This window comes from Osmia bicornis, chromosome 8, assembly GCF_907164935.1.
Source record: "Osmia bicornis bicornis chromosome 8, iOsmBic2.1, whole genome shotgun sequence".
NCBI lineage: Eukaryota > Metazoa > Arthropoda > Insecta > Hymenoptera > Megachilidae > Osmia > Osmia bicornis.
Genome location: NC_060223.1, coordinates 9266535 through 9290300, shown reverse-complemented (window position 1 = coordinate 9290300; position 23766 = coordinate 9266535). Strand labels below are relative to the sequence as shown.

The following is a 23766-nucleotide window of genomic DNA, read 5'->3' as shown; positions in this document are numbered from 1 at the left end:
CGAATGACGTCGATCGCTTCGGTTTCCCGTCGTCGCAAGCTTCGATGAGCAGCTTTTTTCATCCCGTGCCTGCACAAGCCACCCTGTTAAAGCTCGTTTTCCCTTTTCACCGTGTGGTAGAGCCGATCCTCCCTTTCTAGCCACGGATAAAATTAGATCGTTGCCCGATCTATCTTTTCCCGCCATTTTTCTAGTACTAGAGCCTTTGCTCGTAACACTGCTCGAATTCTTTTTCGAATCAAAATGAACTAATTTCAGCTGGATACGCGCGGTTCGATGCGTTTTAACGGTAGTCAGTCACGTTAGCAAGGAATCCCTTTTCCAGTTTCAAGACGTCTTTGTGCTTGCTCTGGGAAACATAACTCTGTCCGGGAATACAATGAGTGGTGAGCATCGTGGAATGTAATTAAGCCAGAGTTACTGACGGAACAGGACTGATGTCAAATTATGGGCTAGTCTCGCCCTCTCTTTCCCTCTTGCCACGGTTCGTCATACTGATTTATTTCCTGCCAACCAATAGCTTCCGTCCTTTTGCGGCCCGCATTCCATCCTTTCGCGCTCGATATTTCGACGGAATAGGAATTTCAAAGATTTATCTTAATATTTTCCTTCTTATTTTTGAATAATTCTATATCGTAGGTAAACAAGAGCGTACAACGAATACGTAAGAATTAGATTTCTCTGCTGAAACCCGTTCAGACGAGTTTGTTAGCAAATCACTAATACCGAAACCGTACCGTAACCGACCTGCAATCGATACTATCGTTGCTGCAACGTTATTTCATACCACCTTAATAGCCGCTACCACGTGTCGAGTTATTCTTGGAAAACGAACGCAGTGCATCGTTTCAGAAGGAAAACACAAACACCAGCTTTGAGATCTAGGTTTCTCGCGAATCCGAGTGTCGGTCAACGCGATAAGAACGAACGCGACAAATGAAAAGAGAAACGCGTTCGAATTACGATAAAGTTATAAAATCGTCCCCGAGTTTTTATCCGCAGCAATTTACTCATTTTTCTCGTCGATACATTTCCATTTTTAGAAATGCATTACCGTTTACCATTGAGAAACGAGAAGCTTTTTTAATTATGGAGGTAAAATTGCTTGATAATTTGAGCGCGGATAATGCAAGTTGATTTGAATGCTTTACTATTATTCCTTTTTATTTTTTTTTTATTTTTCCTTCGAACAAATCCTTTCCGATTCGAAATCTTTCGTTTTCCATAACGGAGCAATAAAATTCCCCTCGTTTCGTCGTGGTTCGCGGTCGATTGTTCGGTCCAGGTTAAATGTAAACGGCGGCAAAAAGTCGTGCTTTTAATTGCACCCTCTCCCCGCTGGTTCCTGAATTATAGCAGTTTCACTGGAAAGTTCTGAAACAACGTGCCGTTCGTTGGAGTATGTGTTCCCGGTGTTCATATATGAACGAATAGGCAGAGCCAGTTCCGGATTTCGGCGGGGGCGCGATTCAGCCGACACGGCAGAGAGGACTATTGCCAAAGTTTTGAGATATAGGAATACTTGTTTTTGCAAAAGCCAGGCCGAATCTGCCGACCGAGGCTGAGCCCTAAAATTCGAAGCAAATGCACTTGTAATTCGTTCCGCGAATCTCTAAGCATTCCGACACGAATTCAAACGGTTCGATCCCGAAATCGTCGAAACGATAATCGCGATTTTACGCAAAGTTTTCTCGAGTTCCGACCAGTTTTCCAAATAATTCATTACAAGTTGTTTCCACGTGAAATATTTTCTCTTCCCGGATCGGAGTGTCTTGGCTTTTCTCTCCGACTCCGTCTAATTGATAACGGACATAAAATTATCGATTGAGAAAGCTGGCAGACCTGCGCAGAGAATGGTACATTCCTGAAAATAGTGGGGCAGAGAAACACTGGTTATTGCAACTATCTTTATCAAAGTTTCAAAATCATTTCCATCGTGTCTTCGCGAATTTGTACGCCTTAATCCACCATCGAAACTAACAGAAGAGAGAATCTTCGGACGTTTCAAAAATGGAAGAAATATTTATTAATTTCGTGGAAAGTATTAACAAAACGTTAAAGGTACTCTGTTTCTATTAGCGGCTTGTATTTCGTTGAAACTTTCGAAACGACTCGCTTCGTATCAAACAAGAATTTATACGCGACACCCGTATTATTTGTAATGCAAAATGTACTGGCACTCTGGAAGTTGGAAACTGTGAGTTATGACACTTGCCCCGTTCCTCGAAAGACTTATGGTGGCTGATAAATTTATTAAAGTTCGAAATAACGAGCCAGTTGGTCACGGTTATGCACTTGGGCAAATATCATCTCGCATAATCATTCGAGAAAGAAAAAGTTTCAAACTTATCCGACACGGTTAGGACGAATTTAACGGTATACAAGCGTGTGATAAGGATGAGAAACGACTTTGGTGGTAGTCGATTTCATGGAAAATAGATACAACATTCTTCGCTGTTCTTGAAAAGCTAATAAATAAAGATGCTCGCGGTAGGATCGAGTTTATCGGGAGATATCGATGATAGGCGAGTTTGTACGGGGGTTTCACGGGGGATGTTGGGCTGCGGTTAGCCCCGTGCATCCTGTGGCATCGCTCCATTATCTCCTTTCCTCCCTCAGTACACCGTATGGCAAGAGGCTCGCGTAGCAGCGATTAGTTAGCCACTTTATCGTTTAAAGCCGATCGCGATCCACCGGGTGAAAGGTCGACGATGCTAAGGCGAACCTTTCAGTAACTGGATGCCGTCGTTAGAACCACCGGTTGCCAGCATCTCTGCTTTCCTCTGCCGCGTTCAGAGATCGCTCTTTGAATGCTTTCCAGCCTTTAATGCAGCCTGTTCGCTCGCTCGTTCGCTGACACCAAATATCCAGCCACCGGCTTAGCATCAGGATTATCTTGCCCGCCTCTACATCATCCTGCATCCTCGATTAAGCCAATTAATTACTTCGCTGAACAGGCTTTCGTATCGATTGCTCGTCTCAATAGCCCTCGCCTGACAATTTCTTCCTCGACGCCGCGAAAAGTTATCATTCTCAGAAGGGTTGTTCATTTTCCTCTCTCGATTTTCGTTGACGGTCGTTTAAAAAGAAAAATCGTGAGAAGCTACCTTACGTGTTCGACGTAGCAAACGCGACGACCAGGTTGCTCTCGTAGACAACGGATCTCTGAATTCAGACTGGCGTCAGAAAGGGTGGTTTCAAGCTCGAATAAAACAATGGAGATTCGAGACGAAGACAATGCGGGCTGTTTCACTGGCGCATCAGCGAAGGTGTTCCTACAGAATTCTGTTCATCTACGTGTATCTAAGATGGCTGTAGCCTTCTCTCGTGTTCCTGCTCGCTTTGCTTCTCTTGTCTTCGGTTACTATTGTGCGAGAATTTATTCGAGCAACGACGAAAATTTCGCGAACTATCTAAAACGGTCCGAGTTTAATTCTGTCGCGATCAAATTTGATATCGTCGCAAACAATTGTCGTTGGGGGGGGTGGTTGACGGTCTGCGAGGGAAAAAGGCGAGGAAGAAAGGGATTCAATCGAGGGGATACAATTTGCAGGCGTGTCCGATCGTCACACTCACCGTTCGATCATTCTTTATAGGGTCGCTCCGGTTCGACCCTCGTAATTGACCAAAGTTTCTACCTACTTCACGCCTCTACCACCACCGACAAGATTAATTCTCCCAAGGCTCAAGGTCCTTGTCTATGGCCGGATTGCCGATGAGTGCAGCTTCTCTTTTTTGTATCATCTCCTTCAGAGTTTTCGAAATCGAACAACAGCGCGAAAAAGCGAGTCCATTAACTTATTATGTGATCGAGGCGAAAAATTTCTTGGCAAGTAACGAGTCGCCTCGACGCGCCGTCGCGTCGCTGGTAGGATTCCAAGTTACGATGAAAGGAGGAAAATAATTTTCACGAGAGCATCGCGCCTCGTGGAAATTTAAACACCATCAGTTTAATTAATGCAGGCCTTTCTAATTGCGCGACGCGAATCGAGGTTTATCGATCTTTGGAAATGTGTCGTTAACGTCGATGCTTATTACAAATCGTAATAGTCGTATCTTTCGAGAAAGAAAATTGTATCGGAAAGAAAAAGCGCGAGCTGGAAATATGGCGAATCCTTTGGCTTTGCGCGTATCCTCGATACTCGGCCATTCGTGCTTTCGTTTTTTTGCATCGGATTCTCGAGGGTACGAAAGGATCTACCGGGATCGATAGGTGGATCCTCGTGGAACCGTGAGTTACGATCCTTCTGCTGCGGCTCGAGTGTACTTGGTCGTTATTTCGGTGCTCGAGATGAAAACACATCCATGGACACGTTTCCAGGAGTAACGCGTGTAACTGTTGAACTTACAGACCCGGCGAATAGAAATCGTGAATAGGTAACGTTAATTCGTTCTAGTGGATTTTTAATTAAAGCCGCTCGTAATTGCTAGCCGCTTCAAGATATTCCGCAGAGACTTTGCGGCCTTTCGAAACACTTTAGCGGTCGAGAACGAAATGGAAATGAAATTTTAATAATCCTTCGTCGGGAATCGACCGGAGAGCAGCGACACGGATTTTCCGACTGAACTAGAGAAATTAGGATACACGGTGATTCTCGTGAAACAAGCGGATAACACGGTTGGACCGATTCTTTTTCTAGATCCTCGGTGAATCATTCATGCCACTGGAAAGAAAAGTTTTCCACTTTGTATTCGGTTCGCGAACACTTCGTACACTTACTTTGTTTTGTTTTCTTTAGAAGATGAAACCAAGTTTCCGTGCATTTACGCGGTGTACCCAGGTGTGCTTGTTCGCTACTTTCGTGGAGTCTCTTTAAGCCTCGTAAATTACAAATTGCCAAGTTCTTCTGCCGATAACGTTTACCTCCTCTCCGTTTTCATTTTTAATCCAGTGAAAAAAATGTCTAACCCAAATATTTCCTTGAAGCGTTTTTACCAAGTCAGAACTGGTCAGTTGGAATCGGAACGTTTAATTAAAGTTACGTTTACGTTTAAAGTAACGATAAGTGGTTTGCTGTCACGATGTTCGCGTAGCACGCAATCACCGGGGTTGGTTACATCGGTAGCGGTAGTTTAAATAAACACATCGGTGTTTTAACGTCGTTAATTATCAGTTGGCGAACGTGGACGTACACGCAAAGACGAGTAGGATGTTTGTTGGGACGCGAATTATGATCGTATCATGGTTAACGAGTCCGGACACGCGCCCCAAATAATCAGATTATTTTCTATACAGTCACTTAACTCGATTATTTTAACGCGACCAGGCACGGTGCTGTATTACGCTTGTTGGTAACCAGTGATGGTCAAAATATGCGTTTCACTGAAACAGGCGTTGACGAAACGACCGGCCTAAAAATGCCAGTGAAATTCTCCTCTTGCCTGTAAAACGGTGCAATATTTTCACTGGTAACCTTCCATTTCCATTATTAATAAATTAACGCGAATCACGAAATTAATTTAATTTTATCTCGAAGTATTTAAAGCTTCATCGAAGTGATACGGTAAAAAGATTAATTAAAACGTTACTGAAATTTTACTCTGGATAAATATATTCGAAGCTTTATCCCAACGATAAAGTAAAAGTTTATTGTTGAAAATCTTGGAAAAACGATTTTCCAAAGCCCGCCAGTGATATTTTTCCCCCTGTGCGCTGAATTGCCGATATTTTTCATCAGATTTGCGTTAAATGCCGTGACGCGATTAAAATTTGTTATCGTCGTATCTGAAACACCTTTAAAGAGCCTCTAAACCTTTTAACGGAGGGGCGAGACCGTGTGCCGAAGGGCGGATATTTTATAATTAACGTAATAATTTATCGGGCTACCGGGCGCAAGAGCAGCACGACTTACTTTCATAAAAATTCCGGAGCCAATGGAAAAATAACTAAAAAAGAGGGAGAACGACGGTGGAGCGTTAGAAAAGCGTAGGAAAAAAAAAATATGATGTTATTAAAAGTAACGTGACACTGGTGGTGCATGCACGCATATTCATGCATGAATTCTTTTCTTCTCGTAACGCGCGAAATCGAATGTAATAGTTATTTTATAATACCTTTTGAAAATCGATGGCTAATTGTTTGGCTGCAATTTGTTATCCGTGCTTCTGATTGCGACGCACCGTAATATCGTCTGTGATTCCGTATTGAAATTGATGTAAACAAGGCTGACGCAGGTGTCGAGTCGAGTCTGTGGAAGACTAGTATCCAGCAGTTATAAACACTCGAATTATCGCGACCATATGTTTATTAGTTCTTCATCCTTCCTCGAGTGAACACGCGAGCAGAATGCCGAATAAACGGAGTCCTTCCAACCTGATCGATATGTACTTCATTAAAAATACAAGGTATTTTTAAGAACTTAAATATCAAACTGTACGATAAGTCACTGTAGCCTGGAAAGTCTTTTTATTAAAAAGAATTTCAATTAGATAAATTATTCTGTACGGTTGACCGAATATCGATTCTCTCACGGTTTTTCACCCGGTTATACGCGAACGCGAATGGAAGATTAGTGGGTGTATAAAAATGTCCACGTTAATGCTCTTTTCGATGGTCTCTGCTGTCATATCAAACGCAGGATCTATCAATTTTCCACGTACGTTTACAGTATATCAAATAAATATATATCGTTAAACGGGGAAAATTAAACATTTTTCCTCTGTCAAATCACTGTCTTTTATATTTACTTCTATCGAAGCAATATTTCATCGTAATATTATATTTTATATTTAACCGGTAAGAGAGAGTAGTAACCGCAACACTGTGACGAGGCTTTGATAATAATTTTTAATCTCGATAGCTGGTCGATAGGAAAGGTGAAAAAAGGAGCAGGGCCGGTGGTAAATTGAAAAACAATATTGATCGTGGACGATCGTCGGCCAAGATGGTGGCATTTGTTTATATAATACGAAGCGCTCTCCTTTACGATCGTCGTTGATGACAACGACAGGGGGTGAAATTGAACTTTACGAGGCTGGTGGATAGAAATTATTCTATTTGAAAAATAAAACGAAAGCCGTGCTATTCATTGTACAACGATAATAAAGTAATTAGAATCAGGGGTTAAGTAAAAGTATTCGCGCAAGTTGGTAGTTTAAGGGTGTTCTGCAGAGAATGGCCGGTGCTCGAATGGCTGGCATTAATATTTTCGCATAATACGCCTATCCGGGATATATGACAAACGATTTCTGCGTGCGAACTGTTGGTGAAGTTTATCGCCGCCCTTTTCGTGTCCGACGTCGCTCGATGACAAAAAAACTAGCGGAAAGTGAATTTACGAGCGATCGGGACCCTCTAGTTCCCAAGGACTAGCTCTCTGCCGTTGTCACTATCCTTTCGTCCTTCCTTCCTTCCTTCGTTCTCATTTATTTCCACGAGAATAGGTCGAACTTTCGATTGTACCGACTAGTTATCTCGAACGTTGACAATTAACTCGAAGGGCATTTCGAAAAAGATATCGTATCAGAGTTGTCGATTTCAACAAATTGCTTCGGTTTAATTAATGAAAAGGATATCGGAAGAAACGTCGGTGTTGCGATGCTTGGTCGCAACGCCGAGAAGGATTTCCTCGTTTCCCATCGGTTTCTGAGGCTTCCGCAAGCCCGCTTGAAGTTTAGTAAATCCAAGATACAATAGGCTGTGCAGTTTAATCCAGCTCATGACTAATCCAGCCGGGAAACTTGGCTACGGATGAAACTTCATCTTCTCCGCTTGGAAAGATGAATGAACGAATGCTAGCGATCGTGTTTAAACTCCTAGTGTTCTTACTATGTTTCCAAAGGCACCTTATATTCTTCCGCTTAACTATTCCTCGCAGCTTGCATTCATTCAACGATATTACATTTTCGATGAATCTTTAATCGCTCCCCGAAGAAATCCTTTGTTTTTCAAGTTGTAAACAATGTAATTCGAGGTTCAATGGTAGCAAAAAAAAAGAGAAGGAAAGGGAGGATGGTACGTTTAATCGTGTCTTTTGTTAGCGAATTTTCTCCGACAGAATTTTCCCAGCCACTCAACGTATCCAGGTAATTTGAGCAATTAGGTAATTGCTACTTTCAGGTAATTGTGTCCCAAGGAAATTTTGAACGACTCAACTAGAGCGAGTTGCTTCGGTAGCCATTAGAGGGATTTTATGAAATTTTTATTCGCGTTTCACGAAGATAGTTTTTTACAAAATTTCGTTTACCCCAACGAACGAGTCGTGTAACAAAAAATAGTTAGCAAATTGTCAAATGATAAGATTAGAAAACATAGGTGGAATCACGACGCAGTGAATTCAGCAGTGAGCTGACGCACACGTTCTTTCATCCTTAACGCTGAAGGGTCCTCGAGTTCCCGTGAAAATAACGCGATAGTGGCAGAAATGCTGAGCCCTAGTTCCTTTGAGTGGCAACCGCATTTTAGGGGGTCTAAAGTACTCGAGGATCCCGAAGGGTTCTTCCGCACCCTCGTCCTCCGCGTTTTCTATCGCGGCTCGGAAGAATGAAATCCTCACGGAGGACAGATTGTCGCGAGAAGCTGCGGATAATGAAATCAACCGATTGGTGGTCGACCAAGAAACGATACGTGCAGGAATTACTCTCAGCTTCTATTCACTTGTTGCGATTCTTGCCAAGCAGTGATTTTTATTTTAATCAATCTTTTTCTAAAATCGGAGCACTGGTAGTTATCTAGAAAAGCTAACACAATGTGACAGAGGGGGAAAAAAAATAGGGAAAAGAGGTTGAGAGTAGATTTTTATTACGATTATCAGCTCGCGTCGGTTTCTTTCGTCCGGTAACAAAGCCGAACAAATTTTACGGCTTCGTTGTTGTCGAGAGCAGCTCACATTGTTGGCTTCTGCTTTCAGCGACATGAACGTAACGATCGAACGTTCCTAATCATCGAGCACTTTGGTAAGCTCTCGAGTTGGCGAGTGCAAGCACTAGGCGATGCGCTAGGCAAACCTTTGCATAGGACAGAGTAGGAAAGGGCTGGTTCCGGTAGGAGGAGAGAAAGAGAAAGAGTAGGAGATAAAGGGTGCAGCGGAGAGGAAGGGCCCGTACCAAATGCGCCAGTATGTGTAAACTACCATTCGATCAAACAATTCTGCACAATGGACGCAGACACTTGTCCTACGTATCTGGCTCGTGCATAATTCCTTTGGCAGTCACCCCTGTTTGCTGACTTTGTCAGCCATTCCTTAAGCTGACTGCAGACTTTCCGATCCCTCAAACTCGTTCGCTCTTTGTCGTCGGTTTAGCGTCGGCCTCAATTTCTTTCAATTTCCCTCGATACACGACCAGCGAAATCTTGGAATATCCGCAATGTCCGATTTATCAAACTTTCCATTCTTGCCCGGGCTGGCGCGAATCGTCCGAGCGAAAGAAACGCCGGTCTTTCAATTAAACCTCGACGACTTAACCGAGCAACTTCGCTCACGCGGAATCTTGGTCGTCGGAAAGTTTAATGAACGCCGTGTTTCCATAAAATTCAAGGGGACACGATCTCGTTGCTGCGCTCTTCTACGTCGTACAGTTAATCAAGCTCCGGGTCATACAGCCCGCACGAAACGTACGTTCGCTTTTGCATTCAACTTCGTGCGCTGTCTTTTCAGGGTTGAAATTTTCACAGAGGGAAACCCCTGAATCGGGGACAACTTCCTTTATACCGTGACTGAACGTGTCGCGGGAAATGTTTTAAACGTCGAGTATTAATTAAACATATCTCGGAAAGGGGACACTTGATTCTTTGGCGTGATGTTCCGACGACTTTCCAAATGACTGCAGTTACCGAATTAATCCCTCGTTGTATCCGCCGGTTTCACTCGATTATTTATCAACGGAGCTGAAACGACGACGCGCCGTAAATCGGGATATAATGCGACGGCTGTTTCGGCGCAAAGAAAACGCGGCCGGTTATCTTTCCGCGTGAACAAGCTCAGGGAAAAGCGAGAGCTAGGAAAAGGGAGGAAGGATCGCCACTTAGGCTAACGAGAATATAATCGATGATATACTACCGCGTGGCTTAATCACGCGCGAAGATAAAACCGTCCTCTTTATCTCTCGTCCAAGTTGAATCTAACCCTCGCCGTCATCCTCCCTTTTCTTCTTCTTTTCTTCGCGAAAGGGCGGAACGCTCATTATACGTCGGCGGACATGGAAGGATTTCATTACGACGGCTTGGAAGACTTTTTCACGAGGTTCAGACAGATATTTTGCGCGCGGAATTTTCAGAGGATGGAATAAGCTGACAGAAGGTGCTCTGAACTTGAATAGGTTCGTTATTCTGTTCTCAGACGGTACTATCGAGAAATTTTCCGTTAAGACGATCGAACTTTAATAAACTGCAAATTCCTTTATATCCAGTAGGAGATTTTATAACGTGTAACGATAAGAGACATTAAACCGAGACGTTGCCAAGTATCACTTTTATGAGAATTCTTTTAACACGTTGCTTGTTGGATCGTCTATAAACTGTGGGTCTCGTAAAAGTACATTCGTGCATAAATTTCGGCTTCGTAGACGATTTTTACGACTGATTTTAGGAAGCTTTTCAATACGGGATATAGTCTCGGCATGCTTCTCGATTTTCCTTCTTCTCCGTTTTCCTCATTGTCTGCGAGTAATACTTCCGGTGCAGCGGTGCTTGTTTGCACTTCGTGAGCTTCGTCCGGGGGTAGTTTCTCGGCTTGTGAACCTTACTCGAAGATTAGGCACGATCTCTGCTTTCGTGGTTCAATCTCCGAGTAACGAGAATCGAGCTTTTTACCCGAGAACCTCGGAAACGATATCGTCTCCCTGTTAAACTTGAAAACACTGTTACCGTTACTTTCATTTTTAATTCTTGCAATTAAATTTCAAATATTTAATAAGCTGCTCGATTTGCGATCAAAACATTATTCACCGGAGCTTGTGGATCAGAATTTCCATGAGAGTAGCTCGACTAGATTGCCGGCTAGTTCTATTCGATTCACCTAGTTTTCCCCGACGAAACACCGACTGACATCCACACGTCTCTGCATACTCATTCTGCCGGTAATTCACAGGCTATCTACTTGCTGCGGGATCTATTAGGTATTAGGTAGCCAAGTGGATATAGGCATTGCCTGATTATGGATTACCTTCCTGTCGGATGACATTCACTGGCAGAGATAACTGCAAGTAGATATGTGCTCATGTAATATCTATGGGGAAGTGGAGTGTAGTCAACGTTGTGTGCCACGATTGCTCGCTAGCGACAGCTTCGAACCGCATCTATGCTTTCTTTTCTTATCAATTCAACTAACTCTTGCATAGAACCATCGCTACGATTGTAAATTACCTCGATAATTACCTATTGATCTTACGTAATATGTTTTATAAAAATTACAGAGATAAAGCAGGAATCATGATTAAAAAAAAAAACAATATGGTACTTTTTGTTAAAATTACGATTGCGTTGTTAGTTGTGTAACGGATCATCGGTTTACGCGAATCGATAACATGTTAATGTTCGTGTCGTTTGAATTGCAATGCAAAGGTTGTGTAAATACTTCGCTAATCAACATTATGCTCGACAGATTGGCTCTGATTTTGCACGCGACGCGTTAGCGATTGTTTCGCGCGATAATTGTATTGATATACCGGCTTCAATTCGTGTATCGATTATTTTGAAACAATGATACATGCGCTACCGACACGATCAGCAAATATTCAGTTTGGGAAATTGTTACATGCATAGCTTTCGTTAATTTACTGCAGTGCATTTAATACTTTACGCGGTACGTTAAAATCTTAGAAAATTCGTAAGTTCGTTTTGTATTTAATGAAATAGATGAGAATTCGAAAGGAATTTCTCGAGTCTAACGACACGTTCGCATATTTCCCAGGAAAATCATTTTCCATTGAATTTGATAAAAGCTTCGCATCGAAAAATCTGTCCGAAAATGCATCAAACTGTTCGAACGAGTTTAAAACGCGTTCCCTCTTCAGCCCGCGTACGAACCGTGCGCACGTTCTTAATTAAACCGTGCGAGCGAAATCGATACGCGCTTAAAAAGACTTCCATGCTTTTTTTTCTCACGTTGAATAATCGGTGGCATTCTTTTTTAATTCAATTACATCGTTCGCGTGCACGATAACGAACCATATTAAAACAACAAAAAAAAAAACCCGAGGAAAAAAGGAACTGAATAATTCAGAACCAACGTTACGTTCTCTAGCCTTGCCTCGTTTTTAACGTTTTACGTTGAAATTGATAAAAGAGTTTCATCGACCTCCTTGCATTTTTCGAGGTATCAAGCTTCAGAAAAGAAAAACACAGGAAAAGTTTTGAAATTGATGTTCGAAGACTAAGAAAGTTGACCGCGTAATTGTGGATTTTTCTACTTAGTGGTAAGAGTCAAGCTAGAGTCAGACGGTGAGTTTGAAAGGATCGCGAAAGCTTTCATTTTCGAATTTTCCCAATACCGGGCCAACAAATCCGTCGATAAACGTTTTCTTAGGGTTTAGTGACACGAAAAACTGGCTGCCTTCTGTAGTTCGGCAACGATTTTCACGTGATCAGACTCGATACGTTCGGGTATCGAGTTAATCAGCCATGCGACCGGCCGTCTCGAACAGTTGTGATTTTTTCTCCCTTTTTCTTTTTTTTGGACATTATCGAACGGCTTATGAGGCGAAGAAGAAAAGCATTGCCAAGAAGCTCTAGTATCGAGGAAAAGATCGCCGGTCTGCCGTTGACTTCGCGAATAGAAATACGGGTCAGCGGGTATTTCGTAGCGAAACGATACTAGCACGAGTAAAAACATGGACGACTTGTGTGAATTTTTCTCAGTTTTCGTCGATTCTTCGCTACAAATAATTAATTCCAATTCTAGACGATTAGAAATCAATCGGGAAGAGGTGTTTGCGAAGTTTCATCAAAGGGTTTCAATTAATCTGTTTAAATATTGAACGTTCCCTGCTAGTAGAATAGAGGTGAAACTTATTTTTTGGAAAACTACGTTTAACTACGGTCGTGTGAGAGCCGCAGGTGTTCGTTTCAACGAAATGGACCGTACTTCACGACTTATATCAACTTCCGCAAGCGAACCATTCGCGAGTTCCTGGAACTTTTCGCTAGATTAATTTTCAGACGTTTCGGTCAACGTAACTTCTTTTCGATATTAGAATAAAAATTATGTTTTCGTATCGCGTTATCATTCCCGTCGCTGTTTTTAACTGGTAAACTCGAGAAACCGATGGTGAAGTTTCTTTTTACCAGTTCGATAAACCGGGAGCCTACGCTCCCCGTATTTCTTCGTTTTTTCACGCTGAGGGAAGCACGACTTTTTTCCACGAGGATGATTTTTCGTGGTAGGCGAATTACACGCCTGTCGGGCGCAGCACTGACTCGCCAGAGACTTGTCGCTTAATACAGAAACGACGAAATCGAGCGTGATAATCCAATTGTATCATTCCGCCATAATTGAAGCAACGCCATCTTTCCCTTGACACTCGTTCTCTTCTGTACAAAGGAAATCGCTCAAGACAATTCGATTCTTGTCTCTTGCGATTCGATTTTGCTAGCGAAGCTGGAACTTAGAACCCTGTACTTTTATAGATACCAAAAATTTGTCCGAAAGGTCGGCGACGCACGGTACTTGGATCCTAAACCCGCGGTCTCGCATGAGCTAAAAGTATTAGTTTTCATGAAAATCAAGACGGTTTGAAAATTCCAAGTCTCTTACCGTCTTTACTTCAGCTTTTAAGAATGATCTTTCTTTTTTAAAGAGAAATGTAAGATTGGGAATGAGGGGTTGCATTACGAGATTAAAGATGTCTAAAGGAGACAATTTTTTAAGATAAAGGTGTGGTCTGTGTGCATTACCGAGATCTTGGTTTTTCTCGTGTTTCTTGCCTCATTCTAAGATTGAAACGACACGGTGCTTTGCCCGTAAAGTTGTTTGAGTTGAAAACAAAGAGCAGACGACGAATAAATATAAACCGCGACAGTTTCATCGACGCGAAAGAGATGGAGTAAATTCTTTTATATTCAAAAACAATTTTCATCCCGACGTATCAATAACATATTTTTTTCAAAATATGTGGATTCAGACACGGAATAATACGCGATGTTTGATTTTGTCGATATTACGTTCCTATTGAGAGTAGATCGATAAAATACAAAAAGCTTCACGCGGTCTGCCGGTTATTACTTATGTCTGACGTTGCAGAATTTCTTCGATAATGAAAAATTTAATCGTTGGTCGTAATCAACCGCTCTTCGCTTATCCCTTTTGTTCCAAAAATCGCTGAAAACCCTTTTCATCGAGATGCTGCTTCGAATCTCAAGATTATCTGTATCGAAAGATGAGTTATATTATTACACCATTTACATTTTTCATCAATTCGGCATTTTATTTAAAAAAAAAAAACAAAAACCCAAAAGGTACGATAGATTACTCCGCGAATTTAGATTCTAAAAATTCCAACGCTACGAGCTATTTGAAAAAAAAAAAATAAAAAAAATGAAACGAGCCCTTCGCAACGCAACCTATTTTTTCGTAGCGACGTTGTGTCTTTCCTCTTCTTTGTTGAGCAGCTGGCTATTCAAAAAATCGAAATGGGAGCGAGGAGTAATTAAGTTCGTTCTTGTATTGTGCTGCACGTACGCGTGCTATGAAACGGAAGAAAAATACCGCTGGGTAAATTTATTTTCGTTATTAATATTGAAATAGACCGGCTTCTAATGAACTAACCGGGTATCCATTATTCACTGACCCAAATGCGGCTAAGTATTGTTTACAAGAGCTCGCGTTACGTTTGCGAAAGAAGGATATGGTTGGAAAGATCGATTCGTTTCTTTGATTATTATTTTTCATGCAAGTTTACGCAATTTTTTCTCCACGATTTTGATCATTGGAAAGTTGCAATTATTTTACAAAGGGGCAACAACTCGACGTCGCTTTGTTCTTTTTGATACCACTATCCTCGCTGTGAACTGGTGGTGAACAGTACTTCAAAGACCACCTGCCAACCACTTCACTCAACGTAAGCTCTTTTTATGATGACGCAAACACCGCTTTGCCCCATTGTAAACTATTTCGTAGCTTTCTGCCTGAGGATTCTTTATACAATAAAGCGGACTTTGCTGCTGGTACAATATTTCACCGAAATTTCATCGGTTAACACTTAACGTATGAAAATTTACGATAAATCCGATCGTTCTTTTATTCTTTCGAAAACGTTTCAAGAAAATTTTCAATAGGATTTTTCCAAGTGAACAAACTTTCGTTCTCCCGGTTTCTTTTTATCCAATGATGCACATGGTTCTCCTCGGTGTTTTCGTCCTGCTCCAGATAGATGCATGTTTATTGCTGCATTAGCGCGAGACCGCGTTCAGATAAAGCCAGCAGCCGGTAGGATTTCGTTGGTTTACTGGAGGATTTCGTATCTTCCCGCAAAATATCCTGCCCGGAGGATCTGCTCATCCTGTTTTCACATTACCGGAAACAGCCTAGCAAGTGAAACTTGCACCATGGGGAGCCAAGATGAGCTATCGTGGCCATCGAGGCTGAGTAATGCTATCCTCTTGATATTAATTGAAACGTTTCGTGTAAAACATTTTACGTACGAAAATTGAAAGAAAATAACTGCAAGCTTTCGTGGCGTATTTTCTCTCACAAGTGAGTGCAAACCTGTCGAAGGAAAAAAGGATAAGGTTGATGGTATCAGCTTTTCCGTTGATCTGTATGAAAGAGAAAAATACAAAAGGTGTCGACAATCCAGTTTGATGGGCATAGTTTCCAGGCCAAAGACTTTGTTAGCAGACAAAACAATGTGCGTGGTGGACGTAAATTGCAGAAACATAGGAACAAAACGAGCTTCGACCATCGTGGGTATATTAATCCGTAATGGCGGAACGATTAGTCAGGCTTCCCCACGTAGCCGCTGACACTCGCACGCGCAACCTGCACATGATTAATAATCATAGCTGACCGTCGTTATTGGCGCGGACGTTATCGTTATCTTCCGCCTATTTGCTCGGACTTTTGTCAAAAGACCAGTTGTGACGGGAATGTCAGAAATTAATCTGCGCATTGGATGAAAAACGAGCGTGATAAAATCGGCTACCTCCCGAATATCGTTGAATTTTTTTCTTTTTTTATCAAGAAAAGCATCGAAAGTGATCAGGCAAATTGAGATAGCTCGAGGGAGGAAGAGACGCGTTTCTTTTCATTTTCGAAAAAAAAAGACTGGTGTTTATATTGCGTGAAAGAATGACCACACGGTTGGAAGAGCATGTTTCGCGAGCAGTAATATTCAGTGTGCAGCGACGACATGTGCGACGCATTTCTGCCGGGGGACAGCAGAAAGGGATGAATTATTCGTTGTCTCCTGCACTCTGCACCCCCCGACACTGACACCGCGTTGTCCTGTCTGCCGTGTCGACCCTCTGTCGCTGACACTGTCATCCATAACGTTCGCGAGCCTTCACTGACGTACAAGCGCCGCTCTTTTTTCCCCCGCCAAGGAAATATCACCGTTCTTGCCCTTTTGTAAAAAAAAAGAAAGAAAAAAGAAAGAGTGCGCGTTAAACCCTTGCAAGCCGGTTTTGTCGAAACTCTGAAAGCTTCTGGGAGAGAAAGCGTTTGGTAGACGTACTTTACACACTGATGAAGTGGGAGTTTGCTAAAAGGGTGGATTAAATGGTCCTCTGTTTTCAATTGAAACACGCATGCTTCCTTATGAATCTACGACTACCATTCAACTTTTAATATAGGAACTAAATTAAACTTTTAAACGACATTCGTCGAACACAATTATTTCCGACGATTGAATTTATCGTTAACTAAAAATATATCCGCGAACACAATACAGGCTCGAAGTGAAAGGAATCCTTTTGGGGAGGGAAAGCCGAGGGTAAAGGGCGAATCGAGCGACGAGTTTCGGGGATCCAGGAATATCTGAGCTCCGTGGCGCTAATTAATCGGCCCGTAAATTAGCAGGCAACAATGCTCGAAGCATCGTGCAACCACGGCGAATCACGGAATTGCCGGAACGCGTGCGAACGTAAGAATATGCGTGATCTATGCGGTATTCTGGCCACCCTCGTTTCACCGATGAATTCGATCAGCCGACCGCGAACGAGAACACCCTCGAATTCTTCGCTTTTTCGATTATCTATTCCGGGAAAATTATACTTAGCGTGCGAAGTTGAAAATTTTATGAAAATTACAACAATTTTCTTCTATTTCAGATAAGCCAGAAGCGTTTCACGTGACTGTTTTTGTTTTCCTCCTGGTCGCCGATGTAATATTCCCTGGTAAGTTTTTACAAAAAACTTTCAACCCCACGTTTCGCTTTTAACTTCTAACCAAAAATTAGGAGTACCGTGGAAAGTAGCATAGCATTTGCCGTGTTTACGTTTCCCGGCTAAATCCGAGAGAATAATTTTTTCCGAAAATTTCGCCGGAAAATCGTGGCGGTTAGAAATTAAATGAAAGGCGAATCGTAACAAAACGCGCAACTGTAAATAAACCGAGGAACCGGAGTAATTTTCCACTTCGCTTAGAGAATACACAGCCACCCACTCCCTCCTCCAACCAAAAAAAAAAAAAAAAAAAAAAATACTTTGAAAAGAAGAGACAGAGGAGAGGATGCTGTAGACACGCGCATCAACCGCGAGGAAAAAACCGGGCATACGCTTTTCATAAGATCTTCCGTCGCAGTTTTCGGTCCTTTTACACCGTGTATCCTCTATGTATACCTGCAGCAACAGCCAGGTCATAAAAGGTCGCGAATTGAGTGCACCTGTTGCAACTTGCTACAGACAAGCTACACGTTAGCGACGTACAATGCGAAACACCGTTGAAACGTTGTTTAGAAAAACAGGACTCGCTCGTCTTGGAAATCGCGTTATGTAAATAAGTGTAAGCCGTTTTCTAAGATTTTTCCAAGCCAAGGGAAAATTGCTACAAAATCGTTCATGGGAGTCCCCTGGGTACGTTCAGCCGCTTGATGTTCCATGGGGTGGTTTTTCGATTTATAAGTGCGTTTAGTCATCGAACAGGCAGATAAACCTTTTAGCGCGCAGGGAAATAGAAGAGAAACGTTTTGTCGGGAGCGAAAGCGACGTTATTGAGTGGAAGCGCGATAAGCGAGATGTCCTGGTTGCTCGCCATCGCGAAAATGTATCACCGATAAAAACTTAATCGCGGTTAACTGGGAAATCGTAAATCCACGCGGGTAACGTCGCGTCGATTCGCCGGTGTTGAACGGAAGAAAAATATTGCCTCGAACGAATTGCACCGTTGCATTTGAACCCGATCGTTCGTTCGTATGAAAATTCCACGAGCAATATCCATCGATCTATGAAAATTCTGAGACGCTGTTAAGAACTTTAGTCGCTAAGTGATTCTTAGTTTTGCAAGATTATCGTCAAGGTCCAGGCTAGACTAGCACTGAAAAGACTCTCTGTACTGCGATCGTAATTGTATGATCTTCGAACGAATATCTCCTTGACTCGATTTCGTGTCTGAGCGCGGTCGTTGTCTGGCCATTAGCGAGCCAGCCTGCTTTTTCTCCTTTTTCCCCGCTGCTGCTAGACGTTTTTGCGCGAGAATCGCTAACTCGAAAGCTCATCGGATTTCTTGCTCCTCCCTGTCGACGTTCCACCCAGCCGAGCTAATCATTTCTCACAGATAAAGATACGCTACGATCCGACGACGATGAAAATAGCGAAACATCCAACGATTTCTGAAGTTCGCGACGGAACACGCGAATTCCTCGTTCGTTCGCCAACAGAATGATCATTTATTAAGAGCTCGTTCAGAATTTTGTCGCGCAAAATCTTGGCTTGCGATCCGTTACCAGTGTCATTAGCACCTACGTGCTGACAACGAGGCGTAACGCGTTCGTTCTCAAACCTGGCTCCCCTTTTATTTCACACGCGAAATCGAAGCTTTCGTACGATTCCTTGGAAAACACGGCAGCTACGCTTCATCTGCGTTTTTAATAGACTTCTTCGGTTAGAAAATACGCGTTCTCGGTGACCGAAAATTCCCATAAATCGTGCAGTGAAATTAGATTACAGGAACGGGTGGAAAAATTGGCCGGAATTTTCAGCCGGGGAATTTGATTCGAAGCGGTGTGACAAATGACTTTCGACTGGTTTGCGAATCGAAGAATTTTTGATAGCCGGTCCAAACGAGCGCCACCGTGCCCCTATCGCGTTATCGATTAACTAACACGCGAACTTTCCTACCGCGCCGATGATTTATTAATCGCGCCTTTAGATTTTCATTATCAACCGATGCAATCTTGATAAACAGAAACAGCAAAGGGTGTTTAGGCAACGTGTATCGTTTGATTCGCAGCCACACGAAATATCTTTTAACGTCCAACGTTTATTGCATGCCAGATTCCTCTTAGCATATAGTGGTTTATTGATCGATTATCGAATGTCAATAAGTAGACCGATTAGTACACCGATGTCGAATAAATATTTGCAATTGCACTCGCATCGTTTCTAGCAAGATTAAAGGGTAGGATCCATGAATTAGCAACTTGATTAATTAATTCATACGAATGTTTCCTTTATTTTTCTTTTCTCTTGCCTGCTTTCGCACGCTAGCCCTTTTAAGATGATTCGGGCCAACCGCGATGATTTTGCAAAACGTATTCGTAAGCTGCTAAGTTTTCCTCATGGGTCTCCTTGTTTCTCCGTGAGATATTCTGGAACTATAACGAATCAATACCAACGGAATGTTCCACCCACGTTGAAGCAGCGCGCGCTGGAATGCAATATCTCACTGTTACGTTATATTAAATAAGTTAAATTGCACGCGTTAACAAGCCTATCTCGCGTCGATTAACGCCAACACGTTTGCTCCGTTTATTGACTTGTTTTTCGGTCCGTACGCGAACCTATTGCTCGTTGCCGTCGTCGTTGACGACTGAAATTAGTTCGTACATATTAACCATCTATATTAATTTCGATAATTAGATTCGCTTGGCTCCGTGCGTCAATCGCTAGACGATGTAAAAATATAGCCCCGAGCTGCTTTTAGCCACGCCTGGAAACATTAACCACAACTCGAGCATTATTCGCCAAGTAAAGACTGGCTCTGGTGTATATCGACTCGCGTTATGGTTCGATTAACGTGACGGTGCATCCTTTCCATAAATACACACACCGACACGAGGAATGGTTAGCGAGACGCCAATGCGGTCGCCTTAAATTTCTGGGTTAACGTTACCTTAAATTTTCCCTCTCCCCGTCTCTCGAGAGCATAAAGTGCTGTACTACATCGTGTTTCTTGTTTATCGAGCGCTCCCGGCTGGGTTACAACGATTAATTTGTTTGGCTCGCGTCGCGGCTTTCTTCCTCGCAACTTGTCGATATTTCAATTAATTCCACCTACGGATATTTATACAGCTTTCCTCTATATTTATCGCGACAAAGGGATCGCGCGTTTTCTTCCGTGATGCGTTAATTTAAACAACGATTTAGCAGCGTGAGCTATGTGCAGCAGGTTTGTTTCATGTACGCTACATTGATTAAAGCCGCATTCAATTTCGTTGAACGCGCAGCCTGCTGCATCGTTAACACGTTCGCTCGTTGTAAGTACAGAGATGCCGAGTTTAATCCGAATACAAGCTGAGTCGCGTTAGCATAGCAAACTTTCGTCTGCTGCAAGTGGCTTCTTCCGTAAAGTCGATATGTATATCGAGATTTATCCAAGTTTCAACGATCGATCGGATGGAATATTTTTTCCCTGCGTCTCGTAGAACGCGTAATCGATGTTTATAACCGTAGAGAGGAGCTGGTCGATCGAGGGGGTAAAGTAGAAAAGAGGGTGGCTCCGGTGCATCGTCCTCGAGGATGCGGTGTCGCGTGTGCAAGTGGTTCGCGCGGATGGAGTCGGATGACAGGGTGCAGGAGTGCGGGCCGGCGCGGGCGACGGGCCGGTGCCACCGGTTGCCACTTTGCGGGCAAAAGCGTGCACACGCTTTCGTTTGGCACGCACGCGCATTCGTTCGCTCCTCCGGTTTATAGACAACGAAGAGAAGAACACCCTCTCTCTATCGGAGCGTCGGTGTCGTTCCTGACCGGCACGGCACCGAGTGGGGGCTACCAGCACTCTCCTCCTCCGCGGCCTACCCTCCTCGAGGATATCAAACTCAGTCGCTAAGCGTACGTTGTCGCGTGTGTTGGTTCGCGCTTACCCTCGCCGGTCCACACGAGTTCTCCATCGGTGCTCGCGTGACAACCCCCTTGGACGCGAACGGAACGACACCCATCCCTCGTCACGGTTTTTCCACCTGTCGCTTCTTTTATACCGATTTCTTTATAATCCCGCGGACCGCGAGTGCCGAACGACAGTGACTTGTTGAACGCACGCTGACATGAGGTGATTATTGCTCGAGAAGACAGACCGTGAAGGACGAAATCGAGTTTCATAGGGATCCTTGGTGAAAAGAAAGTTTTTGGCGTCTTTGAAGAGAAAGCAAAACATGACGGAGCTGCCGATGGATCCCTAAACGATTTCGTCCTTCAGCCGGTGAAGGAATTCGAAGACCATCGTTTTCGCGAGTTTGTGTGCCAGAATCAATAATTTCGGCGACAGACGGAGACCTAAACACGCGGAAACATTGCGGCCAAGTGGCGATAACGACGCCGGGCTGTCGTTCGACCGATCAGAAGCGGGGAATCAATCGTCACGCGTGTATCAGGCGACCCAAATCCCCGCAAATTAGTCCCTCGGATATCGGAAATCGCGAATCGTTCGAGCGAGTTGCCGATCGATGAACCGACGCAACTCGGTCGAGGAAACTTTTTTTCCAGCCGGGAAAAAACCGATACGAGACGCCTCTCTGTTCTCCGACAGCTTTCCTGCGTAAGCAAAAACGTAATTTGTAATTTTACGATTAATCGTAAAGTTACACGGTTGTAGAGATAATTGCATGGAGAGTTATTTGCAAGGTTTCCCTGAAATTCGGTCGAGTAAATCGTTGCCGTTCTATCCCGGTCCCGGGTCGATCGATAGCTTTCATTACATTGTTTACGGAAACGAACAATACTGGTGAAAATTCGTTGAGCTCATGAGAAACGCGGTTATCGTTAACAACGTTATCCGTGGCACGCGTGTCGGCTCCGTTGCACAGATTCTCGCCCGGTGGTATCGTTGGTCTTCAATTTCTCGTTGTTTCCGCGTACCGTTTATCTGTTCGTACTCCATTCTACGTTTTTCCTGCCTCTCGTTCCCGGCAAAATGAAAGGCTGACGGAGGGAGAGGAGAAAAAACGCGAGACAGAATTTCCTGAACAATGGGCGAATTTTATCTCCGAGCTGGACGAAAAGTTGGAGGTTTTGTTTTCCTCCTTTTCCAGCCAGTAGCCGGTAATCCGGCCGGGTAATTTGCAATTATCGATTGCACCGGTATTCGTCGAGATTCGAAAAGCGTGGAAAGGGCATCGAGAAACGTCGAACACGCTATCGGATAATAGTTTTACCGAACGAATCGGGGTCACCGGCGTCGCAATGCCAAACGTTTCGTTCGTTCTTCCGCGTTGTTAGCAAACAGGAAAAAGGAGGGAATGAAAATGTGTAATCGGAGAAAATTTGCGTGCAAATTTCTCAGGAACGCGTGGGTTTCCGGCGATGTAGTCCAGGATCACGATGAAACCTTGAACTTGAATCGTCAAACATCGTAGACGTCCCGCGGTCTTAACATCCTGCTGTGGCGTAAGTTTATTCAGATTTATAAACTCCTTTTCATTTTATTTTTTCTTTCGATTCTTCCGCCTTTTATCATGTTTTATTTGCCGAATGGATCCATTCGTTATCGTTTCCCGTTTATCCCTCGCGTTTATTCGCGGTAATTAATGGAGGCAGGTTTCGAAGAGTAAACGTTAGAACGGTGCGAGAAGTTTGAAAAGCGTGCTCGGTTATTGTGTTTTCCTCGTCGCGTTATGATCCAATTAGAATTTACGAGGACGGACCTAAGCCGCGCAGCGGTTCAACCAGCTAAAGCAATTTGCCACAATGAAATAGTGTTGCACGCGCGTATGGCTTCGCTTCGCTCTGCTTCTACCTTTGCTCTATTACGTAAACATTGGATCACGTTGTTACTGTTTTAATACTCTACAGGGTGTCTACCAATTTTACAGCCAAATTGTGTCACTCAAATCATGCGTTGAATTCTGGTACAGCTAGACTGGCACAGCGAAGATGAAGAAATCATTTTTGTGTTTATTCAACCGTTCAATTTACTACTTCGCGTTTTGTATAGTTTCGAGTACCGTCTAGGAAAGCTTAGGCTATTTAGAAACCAATCGGTGGTTCGTTCACCGAACTAGAGGGAACAGACTGGTCCAGATGTTGGCTAAATTTGTAACTATTCGCCAACTTTGGCCTCGGTTCACCTCCTTGTTCTCCTCGATCTTCGCGAACGTCGTCTAGCGCTTCGTTCGTCGTTTTTCTTTTTCGAAAGTCGAGAGATCGTTCGATATCGCGTTGCTGCTGACCTAGCGGAACGTTTATTAATTACATTCGCGAGATCGTAAAAAGGGCTTCGCGGGACGAATAAAATGGCGTTCCAGAAGGTAGGATTTATTCAATCGCTTGGACCGTTTATTTCCGGCATCACTTTAAACATCCAGGCAGCTCGCAATGATTCAATCAAGCGCGAACCAACTTACCGCGCCAATCCGACGGTTTTATTGTCCTCAGGCGAAGGTGGCAGAACACGAAACTTAATGGTCGCGCTGTTCTTGGCGGGATTCTCTTGCCAAGACTCGCGTTGATTAACGACCGAA

At 43.4% G+C, this 23766-nt stretch overlaps 1 protein-coding gene across 5 annotated transcripts in view; it reads left to right on the top strand.

Annotated features, from left to right (window-relative positions):
- Positions 1–23766, top strand: part of LOC114875311 (RNA-binding protein Musashi homolog 2) — an 86535-nt gene that overhangs the window by 3044 nt on the left and 59725 nt on the right. For 3 of the 5 annotated variants that reach the window (XM_029185456.2, XM_029185455.2, XM_029185449.2), the window contains exon 2: positions 17204–17269. The gene's annotated coding sequence lies outside the window, so the exon portion shown is untranslated. Of the gene's footprint in view, positions 1–17203; positions 17270–21124; positions 21360–22589; positions 22694–23766 lie in introns of those variants that run through there. The other 2 variants (XM_029185451.2, XM_029185452.2) reach the window with 2 other exon arrangements.